The sequence below is a fragment of the Mauremys reevesii genome, linkage group 1 (assembly GCF_016161935.1).
Source record: "Mauremys reevesii isolate NIE-2019 linkage group 1, ASM1616193v1, whole genome shotgun sequence".
Taxonomy (NCBI): domain Eukaryota; kingdom Metazoa; phylum Chordata; order Testudines; family Geoemydidae; genus Mauremys; species Mauremys reevesii.
This window is the reverse complement of record NC_052623.1, coordinates 149,307,386-149,327,635: the sequence shown is the minus strand read 5'-3', so window position 1 is coordinate 149,327,635 and position 20,250 is coordinate 149,307,386. Positions and strand designations below refer to the sequence as shown.

General features: G+C 40.1%; 1 protein-coding gene across 2 annotated transcripts in view; it reads right to left on the bottom strand.

Annotated features, from left to right (window-relative positions):
• The window catches only part of IL1RAPL1 (interleukin 1 receptor accessory protein like 1), a 1,175,651-nt gene that overhangs the window by 229,393 nt on the left and 926,008 nt on the right, over nucleotides 1-20,250 (bottom strand). The gene's annotated exons all lie outside the window — the stretch shown is intronic.

Below are 20,250 nucleotides of genomic sequence, written 5' to 3'. Positions count from 1 at the left end.
CTAATACAGCTCTGATGAAATGAGGATTAACATGAAACCCTTACTTTATAATTCTTAAATATCAGGTAGTAAATTGCATCTGACGTTAACTTAAAAGCAACACTCTATCCAAAAATACAATAAATTCCTACCCTGAATTGATATTAACTCATACCTCTCTGGGAAGCCTATGGGGTAATTCAAGGAAAACACCATTCAGCTAACCCAGTAGACTAACACAGAGAAAGATGTCTCAGATACTGATATTTATGGCACAGATTCCTCATGTTCACTATACTGTATATAAGTGTACAGTTGCTAAAGGGCAAACATGCAATAGCTATAGATGCTGCAGAGTTTCACTGGAAAGAAGCTAAATCATGCTTCACGGTAGGTTTCAGTCATGAGCAGCCACACTCACAAATCTTACATGATAGAAATAAGCTTAAATCTGACAATGGATGGTTAAGATAAAAGAATCTGGAAATGCCAAAGCTGCAAAGGCCAAATGAAATGTACCCTATTAATAATCCTCAAAAGACAGAGCTCTTATTGATCAATTTGTTTTCAGGAATTATAGTAATTTTTCAGTACCTCAGACTTACAGATACTTACATTATTAAGATCAGTTTAAGACTCCACTATAAACATTACTCTACTGAATAACTAAAACCAGGCATGGTCATAGTATAATTAGGAAATCAATACACATTTCCTGCTCCAGTGCAGAGTCAGGATTAATTTATTAGTAGAATTGTATTAACATTCTGCAAATCAGAACAAAAGAACCACAATTCACCAATATGGAAAGAGGATTACTAGCAGATTGCATGCTTCATAGCTTCTGTAGGACAAGCTCATTGCATATACCAGGGCTCCTTGTATCCCTACATTCCTCTTGGCCACAATTTCCCTGTTTGGCACCCTCTTAATCCCCTGTATTTCAGGAACTCTCTGCAACTTCCCGTACTCCCTCCCTCATGCCAGACACTCTATGTGCCCCACCTCATTCCTGCTCCACCACATGCCAGAGGCTCTGTTGTTTCCTTACTCTCCTATCATTGTCTACCCTTTCCCACCATGTGAGAGGCGTCCCCACCCTCCCACTGTCTCCCCTATGCCAGGGGACTTGTGTTCTCTTTCCCACATGCCCACCATACTGGAGACTGTGAGACTGCCCCACCCCTTTCCTCCATGCCAGAGGCTTTCTGTGATATTACTCCCTAATGCCCAGGGTTCTGTTGAATTCCATGTTCCCCTGTCTCCATGCCATTTCATCCATAATTCTTCCCCTCCTCATACCAGAGGCTCTTTGTGTCCCCCGCTTTCTCCATGCCTCCCATACCAGTCTGTGTAACCCTCACATAAGCTTTTCCCCTCATGCTGGGGGCTTTGTATGCCCCCATGCCCACACAACCCTCCATGCCAGGGACAGCAGATGCCAGGGGCTCTAAGTACACCCCTTCTGCCCCCCATGTCCTCCACCACAGCAGCAGGGTATCATGTGTCCCTCTTTATCCCTTTGCGGTTTTTCAGTTTTCACCAAAATCAACCACTGATGGATAAACAATTTGGAACTGATTGGATGTGGTTGTGACAGGCTGTGCCCCTTTTACAAGACTATGAAATATTTTGTACAAATCATGCCTTCTGAGGTATCATTTTTAAACTAATAATTTGCTGCTCATTATTGTCCTGGTACAATATAGGTATCAACATTATATGTAAAGCTATAAATTCTATTGTATGACATGATTGAGATATGTTCCAAGTTTAGAAAATCAGTCACAAACCAGTTCCTCAGAGACAAAAGGTAAGCTGATGCCTCAGCCAGGCGTCAACAGAATCAAATGGACCATCACACGGGCAAGTGGCCATTCTTTAGCAGGAAAAAGGGTGTGAGTGAAAAATATGTATCTTGGCAAATAAACAACTGGAGGTTCCTGTCTCCACAACTTTCTGTCTCCTGACCTCCAGGTGGAGATAATTCTCGAAGAAAAGGAAAAAGTATAATATCAGGGATCAGATGCCCCAAGTTATTCCTCCCTTTCTCTCTAGTAGCCACAACATCTGAAGAAAAGAAACAGTTTTGGACTGAGGGATTGATCCTATCTGAAAGAAATTCAGCCAGTAAGACTGCTGAAGCATATAATAAAAGAGACCAGACCCTTTGCTTTGAATTCATTTAGCTTGTTTAGTTGGGTATGAATTGTGCTTTACTTTTATTTTCTTGTAACCAAATTCTGACTTTTATGCCTCTTTATTTGTAATCACTTAAAATCTATTTTTGGAGTTAATAAACTTGTTTTATTGTTTTATCTAAACTAGAGTTCTTGGACTGATGTTTTTGGGAACCTCTATTTGAGATAACAGGATTTGTGCATATCATTTTCTATTAATAAAATGACTGACCTTATATGAGCTTGTGTTGTCCTGGAGTGTGCTGGGTAGTACAAGACACATTTCTGGGGGGAGGTCTGGGCCAGTGACTATGCTGATGTTGCCCTGCAGTGTAATTCAAGAGTGGCTGGCCATAGCACTCATACAATATAGCTGGGAGTAATATTCTCAGGTTCTCACAACAAAGCAGTGTAAAAGGCTCCCCCAGGATGGCAGGATGCAGCCCAGGGGAATTAGACAGTGGACCGGTGAGTGAGTCGAAACCTTTCAGTAAGAGCCTTTTCCCGCTGACTCAGTGGCCTGCACTACAGCCACCAACAGGCTGGGCTGGGGTCTGGTAGAGAGGGAGGGCCCGGACTCCCCCGTGCCCGGCAGTGGCCACTAGACCTTACTGCCCTGTTGACAAGGGCTCATTTATTGACTTTGGCCACTAGGCCTTACTTCCCTGTGGACAGGGACAAATGTAGTGACTTGGGCCACCCTGCGAGAAGGGGCAGATTTCCTGACTCTGGCCATCAGGCCCTACTGCTCTGCAAGGAGGGGGTAAATTATTGACTTGGGCCACTAGGCCTTACTGCCCTGCGAGAAGGAGCGGATTTCCCAACTCTGGCCATTGGGCCTTATTGCGCTGCGAAAAGGGGTGAGATTATTGACTTGAGCCACTAGGCCTTACTGCCCCGTGAAAAGGGGTGGATTGACTTACACTAGCCCCTAGGCCTTACTGTCCAGTCGACAAGGGCGAATTTATGGACTCTGGCGACTAGGCCATACCACCCTGCTGATAAGGGTGAGCGTATGGACTCGGACTGAGAGGGACGTAGATGTAAGATACATATGCCCCCCACCCATTCCCTAACAGAGGCCGGCGCACTCATCCTGCACACGATGGGGTTTCCCCCAACCCTGTCACAGTTGGCTTCTCCTCCCTCTTCTGTAGTGACTACATGTTTCACCATCTCTTAGAGTGGTGCAGTAGCTGTATTGCTTCATCCAGGATTCCTGGAGGCATTGGATGACATCATTGCCTCAGTGAAGTCAAGGCAATTGACTTCAAAAGGGCCATAAATTCATCCATTTTGCCTAACTATGACGTGTGTTCTAATGCAACAAGTAAGCCTTAAGTATTTTTCCCAAATAAAAAAATCTTATCCAGAGGAGAAACCTAATCCGATTTTAACAGTACTGGGGAACTCACCCTGACCTAGAGCTGTCCTATGCTAATTTATAAATACTGCATGCTGGCATGGTTATTGGGGTGCTTATCAATATATTGGTCTAATTCAACAGGAGTCTGTCTGGAAAAAATGGCAGCAAACTATGAGTTGTTAAGGGACAATGCCGGAACTATTAGTTTTGATGATTATCTCCGGCTGTCCAAGCTACCTACAGAACTGGCTTTGACTAGAAAAGAAAAAGGTCTGAACACAGAAGGACAAAAGAATGCTGGTAGGAGTCAAAAGGTTCCTCACTCAGAGAAATTGTAGTTGTTTGTGGTAAGCAAGTTGAGACACTGAACCCTGTTGTGGGTGTCTGAAGTACATAGGTTATCATGGTAAGTCTAGGTAAAATAGACACGTGTCAACTTTTGTTTCAAAATGCTATTTTTCCTAGTGTTTTATTCCTGCTGTTAAAATAAACAAGATTTTGGTTTGAAGAAGGCTGTTTGATCTCTATATACCTCTGGTCACGGACTCCTGAAGGGAAGACTGAAGGTGCCAAACCCAGTTGGACTTGCAGGATAAGAATGGTGGATACACAGGGCACTGTAGCTTGGGGCTCAGTCACAGTGTGAGAATTGCAAAATGCAAGCTAGGAAAAGGCATGAAGCCTAACACCTGAGGGGGTGCACTCAGACCTCAGAGGAGCAGCTAGCCCTGTAACCATGACAACTTCAAATGTATCATATATTAAAGGGACACTATCAATTTAAAAATAATATATTATTCAAAAACAATTTCTTACCTACATTTCTTAGATTATGTAAACTAAGACATTTAAAAATCAAATTTTCCAAAATTTAGGCTGTTTGTTTACTTTTTACTTGAAGAGTAAAATTGGACTAGCAATAACCACTTCTGCATCTAGTCAGACTTTAATGACACTCCCTTTCTGATATACATACACACCCAAGGCTGTAATGTCTGTGTTGCAAACACTGCAGGGGATTATTTTTTAGATGTCTTTCTTTTAATTCCTGTGAAACAAAATACAGAAACATCGATTATGGTCTCCTGTTTTTTATATTTTGGGGCAAATTTGACACAAGTATGGTCCCTTTAGGCACAAAAGCTAAATAAATATTATATAAACATTTAACTGCATGAAATTTTCTCTGAAGACAAGCATATACTATGACCTGTGCTGTGTGTTTTATTAACATATTAACAGCTTCCTCTCACAGAGAGAGTTCATTAATCACAAGAATTTACCTGCATGTAAATGCTCCAGGAAAATCTAATAAGAAAACAGAACAGAATTTCCTGTATGATGCTATATGATGATAATACAAGTAGGAGTATCTAAGGCCTTTGTTGGGGGAATGTATTTCAGTGTGTTTTTTTGGCATGCTGCTATTTACATGCCACTATTTACAGTCTCCTCCCAAGCCATTTTAAGTATCATTTTCAAGCACTTTCCTGGTAGCTGTTATTCTTGTTATCTTCACCTTACTGACCATGTTAAAAGCTTCTGGAAGCCAACCTCAGTTACTCTTCTTTTTTCCTCCCATGTACCATTCTACTAGAGGTTTCATCAGTAATTTTCTTAAAACCCACATACAACACACACACCTATTGCACTTATGAACAGATTTCCACAAACCATGAAAACTGGTGATAGGCACAAGAAAAGTGCACAGTAGTAGCAATGGACTAACCAATGACATAATAAAGGTTAAAACCTGTAAATCATGAACACAGTGGATAGGGGAAGCACTCAGCCCCTACAAGAGATTGACTGCCCCGATGCTCTCTTTTAATCTATCCTAACTGATACTCTGTCTCTAGCCACATAAGAAGCTTAAGGAGAACTGGGTTTGTGAGGAAGGGTGGATGAAAAAGCTGCCTATATGAATGGCTAGTCTCAGAATAGGAACAGTGGGAATGTACAAATGCTGGATTGAAAGAGTCAAAAACTCTAGGGAAAAACAAAAACTACTGAACTACTAAAATGACTAATTTAGAAGCATTTCAGTGTGATGTTTCCCTAAAAGACAGTCATATAAAACCAGAAAATAATATGCAATCCTGAAATTATATAGATAGATGGATGCTCTTGAGATGTGCCGTCCAAATAAAATGGGTCTATGAGCACAATGAATCAACGTCAGCATATATTTTTATATAACACAGCAATAACACAACAGGAGGAACAATCCTTTTTCTAAGATTGGTTTTCTCATATCACTCAGATGAGCAAGTGAAAGGATTCCTGTATCTCATCAAGGCTACAGCAGAGGGCTCTGTTTGTGAAGATCTACATATTGTCTCTAAAAATAAAATTCCTGACACTAAATGGTTAAAAGAATGAAAACCTACAAATAAAAATATCTGCTGAAATTAAAACCATCTCAGAAATTTTATGAACCCCTACAATTATCACTAAAAAAAAATCAGCCTTTTAAAAGTATTTGCTAGTTGTTTTCAATTGCACTGATTATGTATATTTATATAGAAAAGAAAGAATCCTATCCCAGTAAGTTATATATTGATATAAATAAGCACAAAAAAGTTGGAGTATGTGCAACTAATAAACAAAATTAACTGAAAATCAAATTACAATGTTGATAAGACTAAAACTTCTTTCTTCGTTATTGTTACAATTTATTCCTATCTCTCAAATTTTTTTCATTGGATAATTAGTTAATTAACAAGCTGTCCAACGAATTGTTTAATTTCAAACAAAAACAAAATAATTAACAATAGAAATTAGCTTTTTATCTATGTAGTCTGTTCTGTATTAACAAATCATGATAAATAACATACTCATCTCAATTTACATCAGTATTTTAATGAACAAAACAATTCCAAAATAAGAAAATGTGAAAACTCTAGGTGAGTTCTACAGTATATAACTTCGCTGGGGTTTGCAATAACAAAATGCATTCTGTCATGTATATCTATTCATATATAAAATATCAGAATATTTCCATGCATTTAATATTCTAGGTTACCACAGAGCTACTATGCACTATGTCACTGGACACCTAATTTACAAGTTATTAGCTTTTAAAGTAAATTTTGAGGTGAATGTCTGGTACTTTTGAAAATACTGAACGTATAGCACTAGATAAAATCAGACAAGCAATGTTTACACTTTTCTACATAGCTCTGCCAATGCATTACAGCTCCCATATTGTAGATCTGCCACATTCTTAAGCAAATTTGCTAAAATGGCTTGTTGCTGTGGCAGGTCAAAGTAACAATGACCATGGAGTTTATAAAAACAGGAAAGAAAGCTCCCCTGAAAGCAGTGCTTTTCAGTCTGCCATACAAGGCACTACAAAGAAATTAAAGTCTTTTTAAAAACTGGTTCAGACCCTCTTTAGATGGATCTGCCTAAAAACCATTTCAAAATCAAAATATAGAAAATCAGGTTTCTGTTAATAGGAGAGTCTCAGTAGCACAGCCTGCTTCCTTCCAGGTGTCCCTTCATCTGAGAAAAGCATAGGGTTTATATATTCCCTTATTTCTTAGGCAGCCTTGCTCCACGTTCCCCTGTAGCCTTAGATCTCAAAGAGAACTACCCTGAGCATGAAGCAACTCATCAGACAAGAGAGGGGACTTTCAATTCCTCATGCAACTCCCATATAATCATTCAGCCATATGGGTTTTCTTCCCAAGCCACAACTTGCCTCCCACTTTCTGTCCCTTAGTGACTGTGTCTCCTTTTCCATAGGTATATTTTAAGAGGCAGTATCTGGAACAGGATACGTCTGGCCCCAGAGGATTACCTCACAAATCTTAAAGTGACAGTACACTGTGTTACAGCTTTATAATGTATCCATCTACTAGAGACTAGAATAACATCCCTATATTCATGGACTCCAACAAATTCCAAAGCTTGCTAAAAGATAGCAGCACCCCACCCATGTGAGGAGGAGTTGGGGACCTAGTGAAACATTACCATTCTACACTGGCCATGGACACTGAGGACCTTTTCCCCCATTGTTCACACAAATCTCCTTGGTTGTCTGACACCCTGTGCTGGATGAAGGGAGGGATGGAAACCCAAGCACCAATGGTGGAAAACAAAAGTTGATTCAGGCAAAATGAAACATAATGAATTCCTCAAAGCCTTTGCTGAGGCTGTATTGCAAGCCAAGAGAATCTTCCTATTGGGCTACAATGAGGCTGCCAAATCCCACCCCAGGAGTTATCCTGGGTAAACCACTTCATTAATTCTGAATACCTTCAACATGCATCAGAGCTGAGAACCAAGCACTATGAAGAACTATCACACACATTCAGGAAGGTGTTTCAAACAGCTTGGGTCCACCTTGCCTATACGCTCTAACCAACAGCCAACCTGCATTCACAGAGTTCAGTACTTTCACTCATCAAGAAGTTCTGGAAATCCTAAAGGAGACTCAATCCAAGTTTTGTGACTCTGACCCTTGCCTTCCTGACTTGTGAAGCAGAGTCACAAACAACTGGTGCCACTCCTTACAATAGGCAATACATCATTCAAAGAAGGAATGTTCCTTTCCTCCTTCTATCACTCAGTAGTCTGACCAACACTGAAGAAACCCACCCTGGATACTTCAGTCCTAGCCAACTACAGCCCAGCATCAAACCTCCCATTCCTGAGCAAGTTCACAGAGAAACTCACAAAAGACCAACTACAAGCTTATCTAACTGGAACTCACATTCTAGATTCAGCAAAATCTGGATTCAGGTCAGGACATGGAAATGAAACTGCCTGGCATTGATAGATGACCTCCTTCTGCCAATGGACAGTGGATGGATATCCACTCTCACCCTCCTGGACTTCTCTACAGAATTCAACACTGTTGACCATGAGATTCTGCTGTATCACCTGAGAGAGGTGACTGGGATCCAGAGTATGCATTAACATGGTCTGAGTTCTTGCTGGAAGGACCAATGAGCAGTGATGGGAAACTGCATTTCCACCACTAGACCTTTCAGCTGTGGATTTCCACAAGGATCAATTATTTCTTTCTGGTCCTTTTCAGTATGTACATGCAGCCACCATGTGAGCTAATTGGACAATGTGGATGAAAATGCCACACACCACCACATCACTACCACCAAAGATGGCCTTGGATGAGATCACTGCAAGGATGCAGTTGGCTGAAACTGAATCAGAGCAAGACAGAGGTGATGTTGGTGGGAAAAGGAAAGAATTCTGAAGAGCTTACAGCTATGGTGCAGTCTCTATTGGTTGAAGATAGCACAATGGGTTCATTTAGATCCTAGTCTAGCAGTACTCTAAGATTCCTCATTGACACTGAGCTCTCACATAGCAGCATGCATGAGTAACACTTTCTGCCATCACCTTTTGGCTAGGAAACTCTGCCCCATTCTAGCAGACAAAGACCTGACCTTGGTTATTCATGCTCTTGTCACCTCATAACTGGATTACAGCAATGCAGTATTCCTGGGCATGAATCCTAAGAAAACTCCAATTAGTTCAGAATGCTGCAGCAGATCTTCTGAGCAACACAAGTTACTGCAAACATAAGAAACCTGTCCTCTACTGTCCCCTGAGATGGTCGAGTTCAGGATCCTGACAAAAGGAAGAAAGGAGAGTAGCAGAATATGGACTCTGGACTTCAGAAAAGCAGACTTTGACTCTCTCGGGGAACTGATGGGCAGGATCCCCTGGGAGGCTAATAGGAGAGGGAAAGGAGTCCAGGAGAGCTGGCTGTATTTTAAAGAAACCTCATTGAGGGCACAGGAACAAACTGTCCTGATGTGCAGAAAGAATAGCAAATATGGCAGGTGACCAGCTTGGCTTAGCAGAGAAATCTTCAGTGAGCTAAAACACAAAAAGGAAGCTTACAAGAAGTGGAAACTTGGACAGATGACTGGTTAGGAGTATAAAAATTTTGCTCGAGCATGCAGGGGTGTAATCAGTCAAGCCAAAGCACAATCGGAGATGCAGCTAGCAAGGGATGTGAAGGGTAACAAGAAGGTTTTCTACAGGTATGTTAGCAGAAGGAGGTAGTCAGGGAAAGTGTGGGACCTGTACTGAATGGGGGAGGCAACCTAGTGACAGATGAGGTGGAAAAAGCTGAAGTATTCAATGCTTTTTTTGCCTCAGTCTTCACAGACAAGGTCAGTGCCATTGCTGCATTGGGTATCACAGTATGGGGAGGAGGTGAGCAGCCTTCAGTGGTGAAAAAACAGGTTAAGGACTATTTAGAAAATCTGGACATGCACAAGTCTATGGGGCCGAATGCAATGCATCCAACGGTGTTGAGGGAGCTGGCTGATGTGATTGCAGAGCCATCAGCCATTATCTTTGAAAACTTGTGGCTATTGCGGGAGGTCCTGGGTGATTGGAAAAAGGCAAATATAGTGCCCATCTTTAAAAAAGGGAAGAAGGAGAATCCAGGGAACTATAGACCAGTCAGCCTCACCTCAGTCCCCAGAAAAAATCATGGACCTCAAGAATCAGGCCCTCAAGAAATCCATTTTGAAGCACTTGGAGGAGAGAAAGGTGATCAGGAACAGTCAACATGGATTCACCAATGGCAAGTCATGCCTGACCAACCTGATTGCCTTCTAGGATGAGATAACTGGCTCTGTGGATATGGGGGAAGTGGTGGACGTGATATACTTTGACTTTAGCAAAGCTTTTGATACAGTCTCCCACAGTATTCTTGCAAGCAAGTTAAAGAAGTATGGATTAGATAAATGGACTATAAGGTGGATAGAAAGCTGGCTAGATTGTTGGGCTCAGTGGGTAGTGATCAATGGCTTGATGTCTATTTGGCTGCCGGTATCAAGCAGAGTGCCTGAGGGGTCGGTTTTGGGGCCGGTTTTGTTCAACATCTTCATTAATGATCTGGATGATGGGATGGAGCACACCCTCAGCAAGTTCGTGGATGACACAAAGCTGAGGGAAGAGGTAGATATGCTGGAGGGTAGGGATAGGGTCCAGCATGACCTGGACAAATTGGAGGATTGGGCCAAAAGAAATCTGATGAGGGTCAACAAGGAAAAGTGCAGAGTCCTGCACTTAGGACGGAAACCCCCCAGGAATGGCTACAGGCTGGGGACTGACTGGCTAAGCAGCAGCTCAACAGAAAAGGACCCGGGGATTATAGTGGATGAGAAGCTGGATATCAGTCAACAGTGTGTCCTTGTTGCCAAGAAGGCTAACGGCATATTGGGCTGCATTGCCAGCAGATCGAGGGAAGTGATTATTCCCCTCTGTTCGGCACTGATAAGGCCACATCCAGAGTATTGCGTCCGGTGTTGGATTATAGAAAGGATGTTGACAAATTGGAGAGAATCCGGTGGACAGCAATGAAAATGATTAGGGGGCTGGAGCACATGACTTATGAGGAGAGGCTGAGGGGACTGGGGTTATTTAGTCTGCAGAAGAAAAAAGTGAGGGGAAGGGGATAGCTCAGTGGTTTCAGCATTGGCCTGCTAAACCCAAGGTTGTGAGTTTAATCCTTGAGGAGGCCATTTAGGGATCTGGGGCAAAAATCTGCACTGGAATGGGTTACCTAGGGAGGTGGTGGAGTCTCTATCCTTAGAAGTTTTTAAGGCCCTGTTTGAAAAGCCCTGGCTGGGATGTTTAGTTGGGGTTGGTCCTGCTTTGAGCAGGGAATTGGACTAGATGACCTCCTCAGGTGTCTTCCAACCCAAATCTTCTATGATTCTATACTCTGGCTTCCATTAGAATTACAAATCAGGTTCAAGGTCTCGGTTCTTATCTTCAAAGCATTCCATGACCTGGGCCCTGGATATCTGAGAGTATGTCTACACAAACTGCGGCAGTGAGCCTCCCAGCCTGGGTTGACAGGCTCAGAATAGCAAGACTTACACTAGTGCTCTAAAAACAGCTGTATACAGAGAGCTTTGAAGTTGCAGTTCAGGCTGGAACTCAGGCACTGAAGCCTAGGGAGGATCAGGGGGCTTCAGAACCCAAACTCCAGCCCAAGCTGCAATGTCAAAGCACTGTCTACACAGCTATTTTTAGAGTGCTAGAATCATACTTGTTAGCCCTTATCTGTGAACCCAGGCTGGGAGGCTCATTGCCACAGGATGTGTAGACATCATGTAAAAGGCCATCTAAAGCTCCACGATGAAGACTGTGGTCAACAATTAACACTCCTCTGACACAATGGAACTCTCAACAATAAGAGTAAAGCTTGTATGTGTAGGGGACACATCTCTCTCTAGGGAAAGTCCAAGACTGTGGAATGAAGGTCCCCAGAAACTAAGGACCATCACAAAGCTCACCACCTTCCATTCCATTTCTTTGACCTTGCCTTCTCTTACGTAAACACACAGCAATAGCCATATTTGTATTAAAAAAAATAAAAGACACACTACCAAAAGAAGACACTCCACTGCAGATGCTCCTCCCCATGGAGAGAGGATGAGAATAAACACCACATGACAGATGTGTAGTCATATTGCTTAATGCACTATTAGAAGGTGCTCACATATCACAGTGATGAGCGCAGTATGAAAACCTGAACAGAATAGAATAGAATACTCATTGTACCCTGAGCTAGACTTGGAACTGTTATCTTTAGTAGCTGATGCATTACCACGTGCATCAATGTACCACTGGTACATACATTATTTGAAGTTTACTCTGGGCAGCCAACTCATACCTATTCCAGGTACATTTCATTTCCTTCAGTATAATCTAAAACAATTTTAGACTTGGGCCCTGATCCTGCAAACACTTTCACACATCAGTCACTTTTTTCAGCAGAGTAGCCCCATTAACTTGACTACTCATGTGAGCAGAGTCACTTGTGTGTGTAAGGGTTCGCCAAGTCAGACACTCAAGAAAGCATTGGGAGACTGAAAATTATACATTGCATATGGAATGCAGGATAAAAGATCAATATTGTAACACCCATCACCCATGAAGCAAAGTAGATTGTGGTTGCTCCATTTGTAAATTCACTCCTCTTTATTAGTATAGCACTTCTACATTCTGCGATGTAATGCCTTCTGGGGACAGAGGTCCTCTAATTGTGACTTCACTGGGATGAAATGCAGTGGTTGAAGGAAACCAGGAAAAGGCAGAATTACAAAACCCCTCTGCTTAAATAGTTTAAATTATAACAGATTTATAAGTATCTTTAGTATCAATTCCTAAAGGAATCATAAAATTAGTGCTGAGAAGTTGGTTCTTCTATCATTTTTAATGAGGAGAAATGCACTATGCATACTTTAAAGAGCCCCATGGAAAAAAAAATCAAACCCTGATGCATTATTCAAAAATACAAACATTTTTTAATTCAAATGAAGCATCTAGAAAAAGATGTGAAAGGACTAAACCATTTGATTTTTCAGTTTCCATACGCCATCTTTTTGGCCACAATGTTAGGTGGGGTTAGTTTGATTTTTTTGGGATCTCTCTATACATTTTTTCTGAATTATTTTTAATTTGGCTTAATTAAAGCATAGTTTTGAGTATTTGCTGTAGTGAGTATGAATTTCTTGCATAGTGAACTCCCGCTTGATATATATTCCTTGCTAAGTAAGACTTTTTCCAGTTCTCTTTTATACAAACATTTTCAAAGATTTTACAGATTAGTTACTCTAATGAGTGTGCAACAATTTCTGCATACAGTGTGTTGCTATTTTAAGAAACTAATTGATACACTTATATTCCAAAAAAGTGAAATAAACACTAGGAACCAGTGCTGATATCCCACACAAGGTTCTATGAATATGGAAGTCCTGAATTAAGTGTCAAATCCTGGTCTCATTGATTTCTCTCCCCCTCCCACATCTCCACAGTACTGGAGTGTTTCCTTTGAGCTCAATGGGGTTAGGATTTCACCTAAGTGGCGTATGTTGCATTTAGGTTCTTGTATGTGCAGTCTACATTAATGAGAATTTTAAGCAATAACACTCAGGTCACACCTATTTTTTCCTGTATGAAGCCATGAAAAAAATGGAACTCCTCATCTGATTTCATCATCACACCTCAGAGAAAAGGGGGGGGGAAATAAAGAGGAAAAACAGTGAAGTCTTTAAAAAAATCCTTTTGCTTTGAACAATCTAAGGCATTACTGAATAGATTCAAGCTACAAAACACTCCAATGAAAATAGATATTCAGATTCAAGATCTGGACTTGAGCTACTGTAAAGATAAGGCAATTTAGATTCTGCTCTCCTCAGGTCTAACCCATAGTTCAGGGGTCCTGAAAGCCACAGCTTTGGTTCAGACTCATCTAACGTAACATAGGTAATGAATGATTATTTTAAAACATTATATTTACATTCACAACTACAATTAGCACTACTGCAATGCTATGATAAAGCTACTCTACATGTCATAGAATGAACAATGGTCAAGCTCTCTCCCTGAATCAAGTAGCATTATGTAAAGTCAAGTGAAATTAATGTACCTTTTTGGCTTGGAAGTACCTAAAATACTGAAAAGCAGATAACCAAAACTGGATAATTGGTGAACTGGGCACTCACAGTGTTAAGTATCTGTACTATAAATATTAAATTTTCATAAAGTATTATAAAAGCAAAGAAACAAAGCACAAATCCTATGAAACTATAAAACTCATGTTCATAATATGAAATGTTTTATGTACGTTAGCAAATGTAAACAAAGCTTTAAAAAATATCAATATTACAGTTTGCCCAGCTACCAAAATTTATCCTGTAGAAGAAAACTAGAAATGGATGCCTCAGGAACATTTTAATTACATTTAGCTCCAAACAAACTTTTCACCAAAATAGCAAAATTCAAAAATGTGAAAACCAGCCACGTACTAAATAATTAGCACCATTCAAAATTCCCATAGCTGCAGATGGATTTTCCAACATGAAACCCTTTTGTATATATAGCAACCCTAATAGTAGTACAAAGCATCTGATGGATACAAAAGCATGTTCAACTACAGAATCTTGTAGTTTGTAAAATCACTCCAAATTTGAACTTCACAAACAGATGCTAATCTCAACTCTCCAGTGCTGGCAAGTGGTTATTGTTGTACAATTGGAGAGCAGACTGCTCCTAAGGGAAAAAGCAAGAATTACTTGTACTTTCACTGATAGCCAAAATAAGCTATTTAGGTCAGTTTTACATGTGGAGATTAATGCTGTTCACAGGAGACCTTTAACTCCAGTGCAGGATATTACAGACTAAATTAATAGTGACTAGTCATTAATCAGAAATATTTGGGACACAAAACTTAACTTTGATTTTTAGATTTCTTGGTTAACACATTCCTTTGAGGTTTTACACAGTATATTTATGCAACATTATTAATGATGATGATTATTATTATTGTAATTTTACCAGGTAATGCCTCTAGATGTTTCAACACTAGACATTTGTCCTGATGAAGTATCCAGATATAATTCAGAAACACTCAATGTAGCTTCAAGCCAAAAACCAAGGCAAAATGATTGCAGAACAATCATGTTCCTGATGTTTGGAATTTACAAGATTATGGGCTTTATTAGTACCATTTTAAAGGATGTTAATCATGTATAGTATGTGTCTACTTCTAAATTGCATTCCATATTATATGGCATTCTATATTTTATTAGGGTTTTGCTTTTGATCATTTGCTATATGCTGCAGTCTCCAACTAAAAAAATCTTGCAAAAGGTTTGCTGCGTCAGATTGTGTTTTACTATGCTGATAAGAGATAGCAGAGTTTTGGATTATGCAAGTAAACTTCAGATAAGAATCCAAACTTCTGGATGCTTAACCAAACCAAACTCAAATTTGAAACCTTTTGAGGTTCATTCACAGGCTTCTCTACCCTTCCCTCCATTCAAAATTGTGTGGGAATTTACCTTTATTATTGATCTTTATAAGATTAAGGTGTTGATCTTGATAAGAAATCATTTAGCAGTCTGAAGTAGGAAGTTGCAGTACATTCAGGCTGCACTATTTATGACTAACAAAGGATTAAATTTACACCAATGGAGAGAGCTTGCTCAGACCCTATGAACCACATATTAAAGCTTGAAAAGAATCACCCATGATGAATTAAAAAAAATAGTTTATTCCTCCCAGCAGGTTAAGATTCCCAGAAAAAACACTTTATTAAAGTGAGGTTAATGTTGGAAAGACTAGATCAGTATGAATACATTTATAGAAACTCAAACATTAGAAAGTATAAGGAGTACTTGTGGCACCTTAGAGACTAACAAATTTATTTGAGCATAAGCTTTTGTGGGCTAAACCCCACTTCATCGGATGCATGCAGTGGAAAATACAGTAGGAAGATATATATATACACAGATAACATGAACAAATGGGTGTTGCCATACTAACTATAACGAGAGTAATCAATTAAGGTGGACTATTATCAGCAGGAGAAAAAAAAATTGGAGTGATAATCAGGATGGCCCATTTCCAACAGTTGACAAGAAGGTATGAGTAACAGTGGGGGGAAAATAGCATGGGGAAATAGTTTTTACTTTGTGTAATGACCCATCCACTCCCAGTCTTTATTCAAGCCTAATTTAATGGTGTCCAGTTTGCAAATTAATTCCAATTCTGCAGTTTATCATGGTATAGTGAAGCATACCATTTTAGGGCATAACTAGAATTAGGTGGTTGAGGTACCAGGGAAGGATAGTTTAGCTAACGTGTTCACTAACTAACTCTGACCTACCTTTTAGTATATAGGCTTGTTTGTCAGCCTGAGATAGAATTTTAGGTTTGCTCTTTTGATATGCTTATTTCTTATGCTAATATGTGTGAACAAAGACAACGTGTGTGTTGCTTCTGCCTAGTCGGATGGATTTGTTAGTACAATGGGAACAGATAAGGGATAGAGCAGTTAAATTGTTACAGGGCATAGTGAGAGTGTCTGAGTGTAATGAAGTGGGAATGTTCTTAATGTTTTCTCTGAATACTGGGTGGGTGCCTGTGACACAGTAGGGAGTGGGGAGTATTGACCTGGGAAGTTTGGAGGGGAGTTTTACTGGGACTGTCTGCATTGGGGATGGGAAACTTTCCTTGAGGGAAGATTCCTGAGCATGTAACATGAGAACCCAAGAGGGGGGTTGGAGATCAGGTGACCTCCTGGCCCGGGAAAAAGACAAAGGGAGAGGAGGGGCTGGAGAGTTTCAGTTTTGGGGCTGGCTGGGAGAATGGAGGGGAGGTCAGACAGATCTCCTGGCCTCCCCTGGCCCCTGTTTATGCCTACAAGCTCTGGTTTGGACTGTGTTCCCATCATCTAATAAACCTTCTGTTCTATTGTCTGGCTGAGAGTCATGGTGAATCGCAGGAAGCTGGGGGTGCAGGACCTTGTCTCCCCCAAATTCCGTGACACTGAGCACACTTTAAGATTGTCTCAACCTCTATCTCAAGGCCAGGTCAAGCAACCAATCAGGCAGAGCAAGGGGGGATTGGGGAGGGGAAGATATAAAACACTATAAGACCAAAGGAATGCCTGTTCTTGACTTTAGCACAACCTCACTCCTCACCCCTCCCATGGGATATGAAAGGGGTGAGACTGTGGGCGTGCATTGCAGGTATATTTGGGCCTGCTAAGAAGGAGGAGGTAGAAATGGGAATGGGGAGCGGGGAATGGGGAACTGGGACACAGGCAAGGCTCTGTGGTGTCAGAGCTGGAAAGGGGGATATGAGGTAAATGCTCTGGAGCGTCAGATCTGGGAATGAAACACAGGGAAACAGACTCTGCCGGCATGTAGAACTATGGATATGCTTGTTTGGAACTAACTCCAGTAAACATTGCATTGCCTGCACTTCGGACTTCTGGTCTTCTGCTTTCTGTCTGTGTGACAAGAACCAGGGGAGGGGGTAAAGGGAAAGTCCTTTAACACTACCTATGATCTTTGTCTTAATGTAGATGCAGGTTACCATCTATTACCTCTACTTAGCTGGTTAAGATTTACCTTAGTTTACGCTGCAACTTGACTAGTGCTCAAGCGTAAAGATGTTTGGGTCTACAAATAGCCTGTGAAATACTCTTAACTCCTAATTCTGTACTCCTGTACAGACCTTTAGTGATTCCAATCTCCCATATTCATTTTTGTTCCCTTTTCAACTATTTTGTTAAAGGTGTTACTGCCGTGTCAAGGATATTTCATGAGATCTTTAAGAAGATCAAACCCTATGTCTCACACTTTGAACGGCCACTGCATTTCTACGCAGATGGAGTATCAAAAATGGTAATACAGATTTTGAAAATTAGATTTTTTTGTCTTTCCTGTGGACTGTATTAGACAATAAAAAAGTTGGAGTTAGCACAACCACTGTGCAATCAGGAGTAAATTATTGTAGTTTTTGTAATTACTGCTTAAATTAAATACTATTTTAAGGTTGGGAAAAGGTATTTCTGAGATTCTGATTTTCTCAGGGTATAAGGTAGTTTGAGTACCTTCAACATTCATTTCCATATTTCCAAACTGTCTCCCACTTTCTGTTTTTACTATAGTAATTTGTTCTAAAACTAACTCTGGTGAGCAGTACATAAATATGCTAAAACCTGCTATTATTCTAAATAATAATAATAATATACATATTATAATAATATTCAGAAATAAAAGGCTAATTGCTGGTGCTTCCTGTTCACAGGTATCCAGTGCAAGTAATCATGCAACAAGTGGACTGTTTCCCTGATGCAACAAAATTGGAAGTGGGTTAGGAGAAGGCATCTCCTAAAGGAGGTGGGGAATGGGACTGTGGCTTCTAAAGTCTGTAGAATGTGGAGACAATACTCTCTTCCCCTACCTGGTGGAACAGATAGGAGGGATGACCTTTTCCAGATGAGTTATTGCCAGATAGTTTCCAGATGTGTTATTAATAAAGTTGTGATCTAGTTAAATCATATTCCTGATGTCTTGCCTTTCTTTCTGTGGTTTCCAGGCCACAGGTACCTGGTAGTGCATGCTCAATGTGGCTGAGAAGAGTTAGGGTTGCCCAGTGACTGGTTCTTGACCGTAACACCCTCTTGAAAAGGGATCCTGGCCGCTCTGGTCAGGATTGCTGACCAGCCTGTTAAAAGTCCGGTTGGTGGTGCAGCAGGGCTAAGGCATGCTCCCTAAGGCAGAGATGGAGTGAGTGGGGGGAAAGGCCTCAGAGAAGGGGTGGGGCCTCAGGGGAGGGGCAGGGCAGAGGCGGGGCAAGAGTGTTCGGTTTTGTGTGAGTAGAAAGTTATCAACCCTAAGAGGAGTTCATACTAACAGCAGAGAGTGCTACTAGCATTGAACCACTATGAAAATAAGCACCTTTAAAAATTGCTTCAGTTTTAATAATGATAGGTGTTAAATAATAAAAGGTAACTTTTAAATATATATTAAAATGATGATGATTTTTTTTCCCCTTTAACAGCATTGTTACGTCATTCCGGTGCATTGCATGAAAATCGTTTTCATTCATTTTAATTGAGTACTAGAACAGAGGCACTTTTTATTTATGTATTTATTTATATCATTTGTGATTAGACTAGTTAACAAGTACTTTTCTCATTAACAAGACCAATTTCTGTGGAAGATTTAATAAAATACATTGTGATATAAATGGACCATTAATCTCCTTCCACTGAAGCTTGACCTTTGGGAATTCTTTACATCTCTCTTTTAGAAACAATATGTTAGAAACAGTGTTAGCATCTTTTTGTGTGTTTTAAAAGAAAAGAAAAAGAGCCCCAATTCATCATTAATTCAGTTTTATAGGAAAAAATACTTTTCAGACCAACAAGGGAGAACAAACTGTTGGGCTATAGAAGTAATTTTTACTGATGGACTAATCAAAAGATTAGTTCAGATAAGGAAGAAAAATGTGGCTTCTTACTCAAACAGTTATCTGAAATGTTTTGGTCGTTCAGAGAGTGCTGGAAATCATGCAAGAACAGGTTATTTCATCATTATTTTTTTTTACTATTTCCTGCTTTCAATTTCTCTGACAATGCTACAAGTATAGCATTTTTTTCTGCAGAATTTTGGCAATTGAACATACAGTTCTGAGTAAGACCACCAAATGGATAATGTGGGAGAAAAACAACAACTACAAAAAAACAAGGAAAAAAAAAACTAACTTTTTCTGTCCTTTTTCTATTTCAGTTAATTTTTTATTCAAAATTGTGGCTGAAGTTTCAATTTTTATGAGCTGCTTTGCCAATCCTCAACAAATTGTCTACTGTGAATACATCTGTTCTGTACTGTTCCAGAGGAGAGCACTATATTTAGAATAAAACCAGGCATTACAGGGACACCTGCTTATTTAAAGAATAAGAGAGAAAAAGACAAGACAATTATTTAAAAATGCCAGCTAATATTGTAAGCTATTATTGACAGAGGAACAGGTTAAACTTTGGATCTGAGTCTTATAGTAGACTTTCAATTTAGCCTGAATTATTTGGGATAGAAATCAGTGTATGACAACATTAAAAGTCATCTGAAATGTTAAAAATATCCACTGTAATCTGAAATTCTAGGATTTGGTTTGTATAACAGATAATTTCAGTGAATTCAGGAAGTTCTGAGCTGACGGGAGTGTTTGGGAAATCAGTTCTGATTTCTTAGAGGTGCGTGGGATTTTTTTGGGGGGTGAGGGTGTTGTCTATGAATTTTAATTAAATAATGCAGCCTCAAAAGCGTAATATGATTTTAATAGACAAATTAATGTTCACTTTCTTGTTATTCTAAAACACACTAATAATGATACAAAATAATCTATTTAAAAAGCACCTCTCCC